This window comes from Doryrhamphus excisus, linkage group LG9, assembly GCF_037039965.1.
Source record: "Doryrhamphus excisus strain RoL-2023G ecotype Guam linkage group LG9, RoL_Dexc_Guam_v1.1, whole genome shotgun sequence".
Lineage (NCBI taxonomy): Eukaryota > Metazoa > Chordata > Actinopteri > Syngnathiformes > Syngnathidae > Doryrhamphus > Doryrhamphus excisus.
In genome coordinates, this window is record NC_136365.1 from 14695313 (window position 1) to 14704772 (window position 9460).

Below are 9460 nucleotides of genomic sequence, written 5' to 3' on the forward strand. Positions count from 1 at the left end.
GAGCAGAAAGCATAAAAAGCTTACAGCACCTGGTATTCCCAGGCGGTCTCCCATCCAAGTACTAGCCAGGTCCGCCCCTGCTTAGCTTCCGAGATCAGACGAGATCGGGCGTTCTCAGGGTAGTATGGCCGTAAGCCCTTGGTCATTTTGGAAAGTTCCTTTTTGAAGGCGACACTGGCCAACAGGATTCCCACAAAAATCATTGCTTTCCCCAACAAGTGGGAAAGAGCGCCCTCTTCCGTCAGGCGAGAGCAGAAAGCATAAAAAGATTACAGCATAAAAAGCTTACAGCACCTGGTATTCCCAGGCGGTCTCCCATCCAAGTACTAACCAGGCCCGCCCCTGCTTAGCTTCCGAGATCAGACGAGATCGGGCGTTCTCAGGGTAGTATGGCCGTAAGCCCTTGCTCATTTTGGAAAAATCCTTTTTGAAGGCGACACTGGCCAACAGGATTCCCACAAAAATCATTGCTTTCCCCAAAGAGTGGGAAAGAGCGCCCTCTTCCGTCAGGCGAGAGCAGAAAGCATAAAAAGCTTACAGCACCTGGTATTCCCAGGCGGTCTCCCATTCAAGTACTAACCAGGCCCGCCCCTGCTTAGCTTCCGAGATCGGACGAGATCGGGCGTTCTCAGGGTAGTATGGCCGTAAGCCCTTGCTCATTTTGGAAAAATCCTTTTTGAAGGCGACACTGGCCAACAGGATTCCCACAAAAATCATTGCTTTCCCCAAAGAGTGGGAAAGAGCGCCCTCTTCCGTCAGGCGAGAGCAGAAAGCATAAAACGCTTACAGCACCTGGTATTCCCAGGCGGTCTCCCATCCAAGTACTAACCAGGCCCGCCCCTGCTTAGCTTCCGAGATCGGACGAGATCGGGCGTTCTCAGGGTAGTATGGCCGTAAGCCCTTGCTCATTTTGGAAAAATCCTTTTTGAAGGCGACACTGGCCAACAGGATTCCCACAAAAATCATTGCTTTCCCCAACAAGTGGGAAAGAGCGCCCTCTTCCGTCAGGCGAGAGCAGAAAGCATAAAACGCTTACAGCACCTGGTATTCCCAGGCGGTCTCCCATCCAAGTACTAACCAGGCCCGCCCCTGCTTAGCTTCCGAGATCGGACGAGATCAGGCGTTCTCAGGGTAGTATGGCCGTAAGCCCTTGCTCATTTTGGAAAAATCCTTTTTGAAGGCGACACTGGCCAACAGGATTCCCACAAAAATCATTGCTTTCCCCAACAAGTGGGAAAGAGCGCCCTCTTCCGTCAGGGGAGAGCAGAAAGCATAAAAAGCTTACAGCAAATGGTATTCCCAGGCGGTCTCCCATCCAAGTACTAACCAGGCCCGCCCCTGCTTAGCTTCCGAGATCGGACGAGATCGGGCGTTCTCAGGGTAGTATGGCCGTTAGCCCTTGCTCAATTTGGAAAAATCCTTTTTGAAGGCGACACTGGCCAACAGGACTCCCACAAAAATCATTGCTTCCCCCAACAAGTGGGAAAGAGCGCCCTCTTCCGTCAGGCGAGAGCAGAAAGCATAAAGAGCTTACAGCACCTGGTATTCCCAGGCGGTCTCCCATCCAAGTACTAACCAGGCCCGCCCCTGCTTAGCTTCCGAGATCGGACGAGATCGGGCGTTCTCAGGGTAGTATGGCCGTAAGCCCTTGCTCATTTTGGAAAAATCCTTTTTGAAGGCGACACTGGCCAACAGGATTCCCACAAAAATCATTGCTTCCCCCAACAAGTGGGAAAGAGCGCCCTCTTCCGTCAGGCGAGAGCAGAAAGCATAAAACGCTTACAGCACCTGGTATTCCCAGGCGGTCTCCCATCCAAGTACTAACCAGGCCCGCCCCTGCTTAGCTTCCGAGATCGGACGAGATCGGGCGTTCTCAGGGTAGTATGGCCGTAAGCCCTTGCTCAATTTGGAAAAATCCTTTTTGAAGGCGACACTGGCCAACAGGATTCCCACAAAAATCATTGCTTTCCCCAACAAGTGGGAAAGAGCGCCCTCTTCCGTCAGGGGAGAGCAGAAACCATAAAAAGCTTACAGCATAAAAGGCTTACAGCACCTGGTATTCCCAGGCGGTCTCCGATCCAAGTACTAACCAGGCCCGCCCCTGCTTCGCTTCCGAGATCGAATGAGATCGGTCGTTCTCAGGGTAGTATGGCCGTAAGCCCTTGCTCATTTTGGAAAAATCCTTTTTGAAGGCGACACTGGCCAACAGGATTCCCACAAAAATCATTGCTTCCCCCAACAAGTGGGAAAGAGCGCCCTCTTCCGTCATGCGAGAGCAGAAAGCATAAAACGCTTACAGCACCTGGTATTCCCAGGCGGTCTCCCATCCAAGTACTAACCAGGCCCGCCCCTGCTTAGCTTCCGAGATCGGACGAGATCGGGCGTTCTCAGGGTAGTATGGCCGTAAGCCCGTGCTCATTTTGGAAAAATCCTTTTTGAAGGCGACACTGGCCAACAGGATTCCCACAAAAATCATTGCTTTCCCCAACAAGTGGGAAAGAGCGCCCTCTTCCGTCAGGCGAGAGCAGAAAGCATAAAAAGCTTACAGCATAAAAAGCTTACAGCACCTGGTATTCCCAGGCGGTCTCCCATCCAAGTACTAACCAGGCCCGCCCCTGCTTAGCTTCCGAGATCAGACGAGATCGGGCGTTCTCAGGGTAGTATGGCCGTAAGCCCTTGCTCATTTTGGAAAAATCCTTTTTGAAGGCGACACTGGCCAACAGGATTCCCACAAAAATCATTGCTTCCCCCAACAAGTGGGAAAGAGCACCCTCTTCCGTCAGGCGAGAGCAGAAAGCATAAAAAGCTTACAGCACCTGGTATTCCCAGGCGGTCTCCCATCCAAGTACTAACCAGGCCCGCCCCTGCTTAGCTTCCGAGATCGGACGACATCGGGCGTTCTCAGGGTAGTATGGCCGTAAGCCCTTGATCATTTTGGAAAAATCCTTTTTGAAGGCGACACTGGCCAACAGGATTCCCACAAAAATCATTGCTTTCCCCAAAGAGTGGGAAAGAGCGCCCTCTTCCGTCAGGCGAGAGCAGAAAGCATAAAAAGCTTACAGCACCTGGTATTCCCAGGCGGTCTCCCATCCAAGTACTAACCAGGTCCGCCCCTGCTTAGCTTCCGAGATCGGACGAGATCGGGCGTTCTCAGGGTAGTATGGCCGTAAGCCCTTGCTCATTTTGGAAAAATCCTTTTTGAAGGCGACACTGGCCAACAGGATTCCCACAAAAATCATTGCTTTCCCCAAAGAGTGGGAAAGAGCGCCCTCTTCCATCAGGCGAGAGCAGAAAGCATAAAAAGCTTACAGCACCTGGTATTCCCAGGCGGTCTCCCATCCAAGTACTAACCAGGCCCGCCCCTGCTTAGCTTCCGAGATCGGACGAGATCGGGCGTTCTCAGGGTAGTATGGCCGTAAGCCCTTACTCATTTTGGAAAAATCCTTTTTGAAGGCGACACTGGCCAACAGGATTCCCACAAAAATCATTGCTTTCCCCAACAAGTGGGAAAGAGCGCCCTCTTCCGTCAGGCGAGAGCAGAAAGCAAAAAAAGCTTACAGCACCTGGTATTCCCAGGCGGTCTCCCATCCAAGTACTAACCAGGCCCGCCCCTGCTTAGCTTCCGAGATCGGACGAGATCGGGCGTTCTCAGGGTAGTATGGCCATAAGCCCTTGATCATTTTGGAAAAATCATTTTTGAAGGCGACACTGGCCAACAGGATTCCCACAAAAATCATTGCTTTCCCCAAAGAGTGGGAAAGAGCGCCTTCTTCCGTCAGGCGAGAGCAGAAAGCATAAAAAGCTTACAGCAACTGGTATTCCGAGGCGGTCTCCCATCCAAGTACTAACCAGGTCCGCCCCTGCTTAGCTTCCGAGATCGGACGAGATCGGGCGTTCTCAGGGTTGTATGGCCGTAAGCCCTGGCTCTTTTTGGAAAAATCCTTTTTGAAGGCGACACTGGCCAACAGGATTCCCACAAAAATCATTGCTTTCCCCAAAGAGTGGGAAAGAGCGCCTTCTTCCATCAGGCGAGAGCAGAAAGCATAAAAAGCTTACAGCATAAAAAGCTTACAGCACCTGGTATTCCCAGGCGGTCTCCCATCCAAGTACTAACCAGGCCCGCCCCTGCTTAGCTTCCGAGATCAGACGAGATCGGGCGTTCTCAGGGTAGTATGGCCGTAAGCCCTTGCTCATTTTGGAAAAATCCTTTTTGAAGGCGACACTGGCCAACAGGATTCCCACAAAAATCATTGCTTTCCCCAAAGAGTGGGAAAGAGCGCCCTCTTCCGTCAGGCGAGAGCAGAAAGCATAAAAAGCTTACAGCACCTGGTATTCCCAGGCGGTCTCCCATCCAAGTACTAACCAGGCCCGCCCCTGCTCAGCTTCCGAGATCGGACGAGATCGGGCGTTCTCAGGGTAGTATGGCCGTAAGCCCTTGCTCATTTTGGAAAAATCCTTTTTGAAGGCGACACTGGCCAACAGGATTCCCACAAAAATCATTGCTTCCCCCAACAAGTGGGAAAGAGCACCCTCTTCCGTCAGGCGAGAGCAGAAAGCATAAAAAGCTTACAGCACCTGGTATTCCCAGGCGGTCTCCCATCCAAGTACTAACCAGGCCCGCCCCTGCTTAGCTTCCGAGATCGGACGAGATCGGGCGTTCTCAGGGTAGTATGGCCGTAAGCCCTTGATCATTTTGGAAAAATCCTTTTTGAAGGCGACACTGGCCAACAGGATTCCCACAAAAATCATTGCTTTCCCCAAAGAGTGGGAAAGAGCGCCCTCTTCCGTCAGGCGAGAGCAGAAAGCATAAAAAGCTTACAGCACCTGGTATTCCCAGGCGGTCTCCCATCCAAGTACTAACCAGGTCCACCCCTGCTTAGCTTCCGAGATCGGACGAGATCGGGCGTTCTCAGGGTAGTATGGCCGTAAGCCCTTGCTCATTTTGGAAAAATCCTTTTTGAAGGCGACACTGGCCAACAGGATTCCCACAAAAATCATTGCTTTCCCCAAAGAGTGGGAAAGAGCGCCCTCTTCCATCAGGCGAGAGCAGAAAGCATAAAAAGCTTACAGCACCTGGTATTCCCAGGCGGTCTCCCACCCAAGTACTAACCAGGCCCGCCCCTGCTTAGCTTCCGAGATCAGACGAGATCGGGCGTTCTCAGGGTAGTATGGCCGTAAGCCCTTGCTCATTTTGGAAAAATCCTTTTTGAAGGCGACACTGGCCAACAGGATTCCCACAAAAATCATTGCTTCCCCCAACAAGTGGGAAAGAGCGCCCTCTTCCGTCAGGCGAGAGCAGAAAGCATAAAAAGCTTACAGCACCTGGTATTCCCAGGCGGTCTCCCATCCAAGTACTAACCAGGCCCGCCCCTGCTTAGCTTCCGAGATCGGACGAGATCGGGCGTTCTCAGGGTAGTATGGCCGTAAGCCCTTGCTCATTTTGGAAAAATCCTTTTTGAAGGCGACACTGGCCAACAGGATTCCCACAAAAATCATTGCTTTCCCCAACAAGTGGGAAAGAGCGCCCTCTTCCGTCAGGCGAGAGCAGAAAGCATAAAAAGCTTACAGCACCTGGTATTCCCAGGCGGTCTCCCATCCAAGTACTAACCAGGCCCGCCCCTGCTTAGCTTCCGAGATCAGACGAGATCGGGCGTTCTCAGGGTAGTATGGCCGTAAGCCCTTGCTCATTTTGGAAAAATCCTTTTTGAAGGCGACACTGGCCAACAGGATTCCCACAAAAATCATTGCTTCCCCCAACAAGTGGGAAAGAGCACCCTCTTCCGTCAGGCGAGAGCAGAAAGCATAAAAAGCTTACAGCACCTGGTATTCCCAGGCGGTCTCCCATCCAAGTACTAACCAGGCCCGCCCCTGCTTAGCTTCCGAGATCGGACGACATCGGGCGTTCTCAGGGTAGTATGGCCGTAAGCCCTTAATCATTTTGGAAAAATCCTTTTTGAAGGCGACACTGGCCAACAGGATTCCCACAAAAATCATTGCTTCCCCCAACAAGTGGGAAAGAGCGCCCTCTTCCGTCAGGCGAGAGCAGAAAGCATAAAAAGCTTACAGCACCTGGTATTCCCAGGCGGTCTCCCATCCAAGTACTAACCAGGCCCGCCCCTGCTTAGCTTCCGAGATCGGACGAGATCAGGCGTTCGCAGGGTAGTATGGCCGTAAGCCCTTGGTCAGTTTGGAAAAATCCTTTTTGAAGGCGACACTGGCCAACAGGATTCCCACAAAAATCATTGCTTTCCCCAAAGAGTGGGAAAGAGCGCCCTCTTCCGTCAGGCGAGAGCAGAAAGCATAAAAAGCTTACAGCACCTGGTATTCCCAGGCGGTCTCCCATCCAAGTACTAACCAGGCCCGCCCCTGCTCAGCTTCCGAGATCGGACGAGATCGGGCGTTCTCAGGGTAGTATGGCCGTAAGCCCTTGCTCATTTTGGAAAAATCCTTTTTGAAGGCGACACTGGCCAACAGGATTCCCACAAAAATCATTGCTTCCCCCAACAAGTGGGAAAGAGCACCCTCTTCCGTCAGGCGAGAGCAGAAAGCATAAAAAGCTTACAGCACCTGGTATTCCCAGGCGGTCTCCCATCCAAGTACTAACCAGGCCCGCCCCTGCTTAGCTTCCGAGATCGGACGAGATCGGGCGTTCTCAGGGTAGTATGGCCGTAAGCCCTTGATCATTTTGGAAAAATCCTTTTTGAAGGCGACACTGGCCAACAGGATTCCCACAAAAATCATTGCTTTCCCCAAAGAGTGGGAAAGAGCGCCCTCTTCCGTCAGGCGAGAGCAGAAAGCATAAAAAGCTTACAGCACCTGGTATTCCCAGGCGGTCTCCCATCCAAGTACTAACCAGGTCCACCCCTGCTTAGCTTCCGAGATCGGACGAGATCGGGCGTTCTCAGGGTAGTATGGCCGTAAGCCCTTGCTCATTTTGGAAAAATCCTTTTTGAAGGCGACACTGGCCAACAGGATTCCCACAAAAATCATTGCTTTCCCCAAAGAGTGGGAAAGAGCGCCCTCTTCCATCAGGCGAGAGCAGAAAGCATAAAAAGCTTACAGCACCTGGTATTCCCAGGCGGTCTCCCACCCAAGTACTAACCAGGCCCGCCCCTGCTTAGCTTCCGAGATCAGACGAGATCGGGCGTTCTCAGGGTAGTATGGCCGTAAGCCCTTGCTCATTTTGGAAAAATCCTTTTTGAAGGCGACACTGGCCAACAGGATTCCCACAAAAATCATTGCTTCCCCCAACAAGTGGGAAAGAGCGCCCTCTTCCGTCAGGCGAGAGCAGAAAGCATAAAAAGCTTACAGCACCTGGTATTCCCAGGCGGTCTCCCATCCAAGTACTAACCAGGCCCGCCCCTGCTTAGCTTCCGAGATCGGACGAGATCGGGCGTTCTCAGGGTAGTATGGCCGTAAGCCCTTGCTCATTTTGGAAAAATCCTTTTTGAAGGCGACACTGGCCAACAGGATTCCCACAAAAATCATTGCTTTCCCCAACAAGTGGGAAAGAGCGCCCTCTTCCGTCAGGCGAGAGCAGAAAGCATAAAAAGCTTACAGCACCTGGTATTCCCAGGCGGTCTCCCATCCAAGTACTAACCAGGCCCGCCCCTGCTTAGCTTCCGAGATCAGACGAGATCGGGCGTTCTCAGGGTAGTATGGCCGTAAGCCCTTGCTCATTTTGGAAAAATCCTTTTTGAAGGCGACACTGGCCAACAGGATTCCCACAAAAATCATTGCTTCCCCCAACAAGTGGGAAAGAGCACCCTCTTCCGTCAGGCGAGAGCAGAAAGCATAAAAAGCTTACAGCACCTGGTATTCCCAGGCGGTCTCCCATCCAAGTACTAACCAGGCCCGCCCCTGCTTAGCTTCCGAGATCGGACGACATCAGGCGTTCTCAGGGTAGTATGGCCGTAAGCCCTTGCTCATTTTGGAAAAATCCTTTTTGAAGGCGACACTGGCCAACAGGATTCCCACAAAAATCATTGCTTTCCCCAACAAGTGGGAAAGAGCGCCCTCTTCCGTCAGGCGAGAGCAGAAAGCATAAAAAGCTTACAGCATAAAAAGCTTACAGCACCTGGTAATCCCAGGCGGTCTCCCATTCAAGTACTAACCAGGCCCGCCCCTGCTTAGCTTCCGAGATCGGACGAGATCGGGCGTTGTCAGGGTAGTATGGCCATAAGCCCTTGATCATTTTGGAAAAATCATTTTTGAAGGCGACACTGGCCAACAGGATTCCCACAAAAATCATTGCTTTCCCCAAAGAGTGGGAAAGAGCGCCCTCTTCCGTCAGGCGAGAGCAGAAAGCATAAAAAGCTTACAGCAACTTGTATTCCGAGGCGGTCTCCCATCCAAGTACTAACCAGGTCCGCCCCTGCTTAGCTTCCGAGATCGGACGAGATCGGGCGTTCTCAGGGTAGTATGGCCGTAAGCCCTTGCTCATTTTGGAAAAATCCTTTTTGAAGGCGACACTGGCCAACAGGATTCCCACAAAAATCATTGCTTTCCCCAAAGAGTGGGAAAGAGCGCCCTCTTCCGTCAGGCGAGAGCAGAAAGCATAAAAAGCTTACAGCACCTGGTATTCCCAGGCGGTCTCCCATCCAGGTACTAACCAGGCCCGCCCCTGCTTAGCTTCCGAGATCGGACGAGATTGGGCGTTCTCAGGGTAGTATGGCCGTAAGCCCTTGCTCATTTTGGAAAAATCCTTTTTGAAGGTGACACTGGCCAACAGGATTCCCACAAAAATCATTGCTTTCCCCAACAAGTGGGAAAGAGCGCCCTCTTCCGTCAGGCGAGAGCAGAAAGCATAAAAAGATTACAGCATAAAAAGCTTACAGCACCTGGTATTCCCAGGCGGTCTCCCATCCAAGTACTAACCAGGCCCGCCCCTGCTTAGCTTCCGAGATCAGACGAGATAGGGCGTTCTCAGGGTAGTATGGCCGTAAGCCCTTGCTCATTTTGGAAAAATCCTTTTTGAAGGCGACACTGGCCAACAGGATTCCCAGAAAAATCATTGCTTTCCCCAAAGAGTGGGAAAGAGCGCCCTCTTCCGTCAGGCGAGAGCAGAAAGCATAAAAAGCTTACAGCACCTGGTATTCCCAGGCGGTCTCCCATCCAAGTACTAACCAGGCCCGCCCCTGCTTAGCTTCCTAGATCGGACGAGATCGGGCGTTCTCAGGGTAGTATGGCCGTAAGCCCTTGCTCATTTTGGAAAAATCCTTTTTGAAGGCGACACTGGCCAACAGGATTCCCACAAAAATCATTGCTTTCCCCAAAGAGTGGGAAAGAGCGCCCTCTTCCGTCAGGCGAGAGCAGAAAGCATAAAACGCTTACAGCACCTGGTATTCCCAGGCGGTCTCCCATCCAAGTACTAACCAGGCCTGCCCCTGCTTAGCTTCCGAGATCGGACGAGATCGGGCGTTCTCAGGGTAGTATGGCCGTAAGCCCTTGCTCATTTTGG

General features: G+C 52.1%; 36 non-coding genes and 2 pseudogenes across 36 annotated transcripts; all 38 read right to left on the reverse strand.

Annotated features, from left to right (window-relative positions):
• Positions 1–17: 17 nt before the first annotated feature.
• Positions 18–136, reverse strand: LOC144899950 (5S ribosomal RNA). Its single transcript, XR_013628285.1, has one exon. It is a non-coding gene; the product is annotated as a 5S ribosomal RNA (ribosomal RNA).
• Positions 137–282: 146 nt separating this feature from the next.
• LOC144900770 (5S ribosomal RNA) lies at positions 283–401 on the reverse strand. The gene has a single exon (XR_013628957.1). It is a non-coding gene; the product is annotated as a 5S ribosomal RNA (ribosomal RNA).
• A 130-nt stretch (positions 402–531) lies between these two features.
• LOC144900888 (5S ribosomal RNA) lies at positions 532–650 on the reverse strand. The gene has a single exon (XR_013629075.1). It is a non-coding gene; the product is annotated as a 5S ribosomal RNA (ribosomal RNA).
• A 130-nt stretch (positions 651–780) lies between these two features.
• LOC144900848 (5S ribosomal RNA) lies at positions 781–899 on the reverse strand. Its single transcript, XR_013629035.1, has one exon. It is a non-coding gene; the product is annotated as a 5S ribosomal RNA (ribosomal RNA).
• A 130-nt stretch (positions 900–1029) lies between these two features.
• LOC144899956 (5S ribosomal RNA) lies at positions 1030–1148 on the reverse strand. Its single transcript, XR_013628291.1, has one exon. It is a non-coding gene; the product is annotated as a 5S ribosomal RNA (ribosomal RNA).
• Positions 1149–1278: 130 nt separating this feature from the next.
• On the reverse strand, positions 1279–1397 carry LOC144900415 (5S ribosomal RNA). The gene has a single exon (XR_013628747.1). It is a non-coding gene; the product is annotated as a 5S ribosomal RNA (ribosomal RNA).
• Positions 1398–1527: 130 nt separating this feature from the next.
• Positions 1528–1646, reverse strand: LOC144900614 (5S ribosomal RNA). Its single transcript, XR_013628801.1, has one exon. It is a non-coding gene; the product is annotated as a 5S ribosomal RNA (ribosomal RNA).
• A 130-nt stretch (positions 1647–1776) lies between these two features.
• Positions 1777–1895, reverse strand: LOC144900849 (5S ribosomal RNA). The gene has a single exon (XR_013629036.1). It is a non-coding gene; the product is annotated as a 5S ribosomal RNA (ribosomal RNA).
• Positions 1896–2041: 146 nt separating this feature from the next.
• Positions 2042–2160, reverse strand: LOC144900383 (5S ribosomal RNA). Its single transcript, XR_013628715.1, has one exon. It is a non-coding gene; the product is annotated as a 5S ribosomal RNA (ribosomal RNA).
• A 130-nt stretch (positions 2161–2290) lies between these two features.
• Positions 2291–2409, reverse strand: LOC144900850 (5S ribosomal RNA). Its single transcript, XR_013629037.1, has one exon. It is a non-coding gene; the product is annotated as a 5S ribosomal RNA (ribosomal RNA).
• Positions 2410–2555: 146 nt separating this feature from the next.
• On the reverse strand, positions 2556–2674 carry LOC144900771 (5S ribosomal RNA). The gene has a single exon (XR_013628958.1). It is a non-coding gene; the product is annotated as a 5S ribosomal RNA (ribosomal RNA).
• Positions 2675–2804: 130 nt separating this feature from the next.
• On the reverse strand, positions 2805–2923 carry LOC144900208 (5S ribosomal RNA). The gene has a single exon (XR_013628543.1). It is a non-coding gene; the product is annotated as a 5S ribosomal RNA (ribosomal RNA).
• A 130-nt stretch (positions 2924–3053) lies between these two features.
• Positions 3054–3172, reverse strand: LOC144900934 (5S ribosomal RNA). The gene has a single exon (XR_013629122.1). It is a non-coding gene; the product is annotated as a 5S ribosomal RNA (ribosomal RNA).
• Positions 3173–3302: 130 nt separating this feature from the next.
• Positions 3303–3421, reverse strand: LOC144900615 (5S ribosomal RNA). The gene has a single exon (XR_013628802.1). It is a non-coding gene; the product is annotated as a 5S ribosomal RNA (ribosomal RNA).
• Positions 3422–3551: 130 nt separating this feature from the next.
• LOC144900878 (5S ribosomal RNA) lies at positions 3552–3670 on the reverse strand. Its single transcript, XR_013629065.1, has one exon. It is a non-coding gene; the product is annotated as a 5S ribosomal RNA (ribosomal RNA).
• Positions 3671–3800: 130 nt separating this feature from the next.
• On the reverse strand, positions 3801–3919 carry LOC144900433 (5S ribosomal RNA; annotated as a pseudogene).
• Positions 3920–4065: 146 nt separating this feature from the next.
• On the reverse strand, positions 4066–4184 carry LOC144900772 (5S ribosomal RNA). Its single transcript, XR_013628959.1, has one exon. It is a non-coding gene; the product is annotated as a 5S ribosomal RNA (ribosomal RNA).
• Positions 4185–4314: 130 nt separating this feature from the next.
• Positions 4315–4433, reverse strand: LOC144900036 (5S ribosomal RNA). Its single transcript, XR_013628371.1, has one exon. It is a non-coding gene; the product is annotated as a 5S ribosomal RNA (ribosomal RNA).
• Positions 4434–4563: 130 nt separating this feature from the next.
• LOC144900616 (5S ribosomal RNA) lies at positions 4564–4682 on the reverse strand. Its single transcript, XR_013628803.1, has one exon. It is a non-coding gene; the product is annotated as a 5S ribosomal RNA (ribosomal RNA).
• Positions 4683–4812: 130 nt separating this feature from the next.
• Positions 4813–4931, reverse strand: LOC144900819 (5S ribosomal RNA). Its single transcript, XR_013629006.1, has one exon. It is a non-coding gene; the product is annotated as a 5S ribosomal RNA (ribosomal RNA).
• Positions 4932–5061: 130 nt separating this feature from the next.
• LOC144900823 (5S ribosomal RNA) lies at positions 5062–5180 on the reverse strand. Its single transcript, XR_013629010.1, has one exon. It is a non-coding gene; the product is annotated as a 5S ribosomal RNA (ribosomal RNA).
• Positions 5181–5310: 130 nt separating this feature from the next.
• Positions 5311–5429, reverse strand: LOC144900617 (5S ribosomal RNA). Its single transcript, XR_013628804.1, has one exon. It is a non-coding gene; the product is annotated as a 5S ribosomal RNA (ribosomal RNA).
• A 130-nt stretch (positions 5430–5559) lies between these two features.
• Positions 5560–5678, reverse strand: LOC144900773 (5S ribosomal RNA). The gene has a single exon (XR_013628960.1). It is a non-coding gene; the product is annotated as a 5S ribosomal RNA (ribosomal RNA).
• Positions 5679–5808: 130 nt separating this feature from the next.
• On the reverse strand, positions 5809–5927 carry LOC144900209 (5S ribosomal RNA). The gene has a single exon (XR_013628544.1). It is a non-coding gene; the product is annotated as a 5S ribosomal RNA (ribosomal RNA).
• Positions 5928–6057: 130 nt separating this feature from the next.
• LOC144899959 (5S ribosomal RNA) lies at positions 6058–6176 on the reverse strand. Its single transcript, XR_013628294.1, has one exon. It is a non-coding gene; the product is annotated as a 5S ribosomal RNA (ribosomal RNA).
• Positions 6177–6306: 130 nt separating this feature from the next.
• Positions 6307–6425, reverse strand: LOC144900037 (5S ribosomal RNA). The gene has a single exon (XR_013628372.1). It is a non-coding gene; the product is annotated as a 5S ribosomal RNA (ribosomal RNA).
• A 130-nt stretch (positions 6426–6555) lies between these two features.
• Positions 6556–6674, reverse strand: LOC144900618 (5S ribosomal RNA). The gene has a single exon (XR_013628805.1). It is a non-coding gene; the product is annotated as a 5S ribosomal RNA (ribosomal RNA).
• A 130-nt stretch (positions 6675–6804) lies between these two features.
• LOC144900821 (5S ribosomal RNA) lies at positions 6805–6923 on the reverse strand. Its single transcript, XR_013629008.1, has one exon. It is a non-coding gene; the product is annotated as a 5S ribosomal RNA (ribosomal RNA).
• Positions 6924–7053: 130 nt separating this feature from the next.
• Positions 7054–7172, reverse strand: LOC144900824 (5S ribosomal RNA). The gene has a single exon (XR_013629011.1). It is a non-coding gene; the product is annotated as a 5S ribosomal RNA (ribosomal RNA).
• A 130-nt stretch (positions 7173–7302) lies between these two features.
• Positions 7303–7421, reverse strand: LOC144900619 (5S ribosomal RNA). Its single transcript, XR_013628806.1, has one exon. It is a non-coding gene; the product is annotated as a 5S ribosomal RNA (ribosomal RNA).
• Positions 7422–7551: 130 nt separating this feature from the next.
• On the reverse strand, positions 7552–7670 carry LOC144900774 (5S ribosomal RNA). The gene has a single exon (XR_013628961.1). It is a non-coding gene; the product is annotated as a 5S ribosomal RNA (ribosomal RNA).
• A 130-nt stretch (positions 7671–7800) lies between these two features.
• On the reverse strand, positions 7801–7919 carry LOC144900320 (5S ribosomal RNA). Its single transcript, XR_013628655.1, has one exon. It is a non-coding gene; the product is annotated as a 5S ribosomal RNA (ribosomal RNA).
• Positions 7920–8065: 146 nt separating this feature from the next.
• Positions 8066–8184, reverse strand: LOC144900265 (5S ribosomal RNA). Its single transcript, XR_013628600.1, has one exon. It is a non-coding gene; the product is annotated as a 5S ribosomal RNA (ribosomal RNA).
• A 130-nt stretch (positions 8185–8314) lies between these two features.
• Positions 8315–8433, reverse strand: LOC144900435 (5S ribosomal RNA; annotated as a pseudogene).
• Positions 8434–8563: 130 nt separating this feature from the next.
• LOC144900109 (5S ribosomal RNA) lies at positions 8564–8682 on the reverse strand. The gene has a single exon (XR_013628444.1). It is a non-coding gene; the product is annotated as a 5S ribosomal RNA (ribosomal RNA).
• Positions 8683–8828: 146 nt separating this feature from the next.
• Positions 8829–8947, reverse strand: LOC144900200 (5S ribosomal RNA). The gene has a single exon (XR_013628535.1). It is a non-coding gene; the product is annotated as a 5S ribosomal RNA (ribosomal RNA).
• A 130-nt stretch (positions 8948–9077) lies between these two features.
• On the reverse strand, positions 9078–9196 carry LOC144900132 (5S ribosomal RNA). Its single transcript, XR_013628467.1, has one exon. It is a non-coding gene; the product is annotated as a 5S ribosomal RNA (ribosomal RNA).
• A 130-nt stretch (positions 9197–9326) lies between these two features.
• LOC144900709 (5S ribosomal RNA) lies at positions 9327–9445 on the reverse strand. The gene has a single exon (XR_013628896.1). It is a non-coding gene; the product is annotated as a 5S ribosomal RNA (ribosomal RNA).
• Positions 9446–9460: the final 15 nt, after the last annotated feature.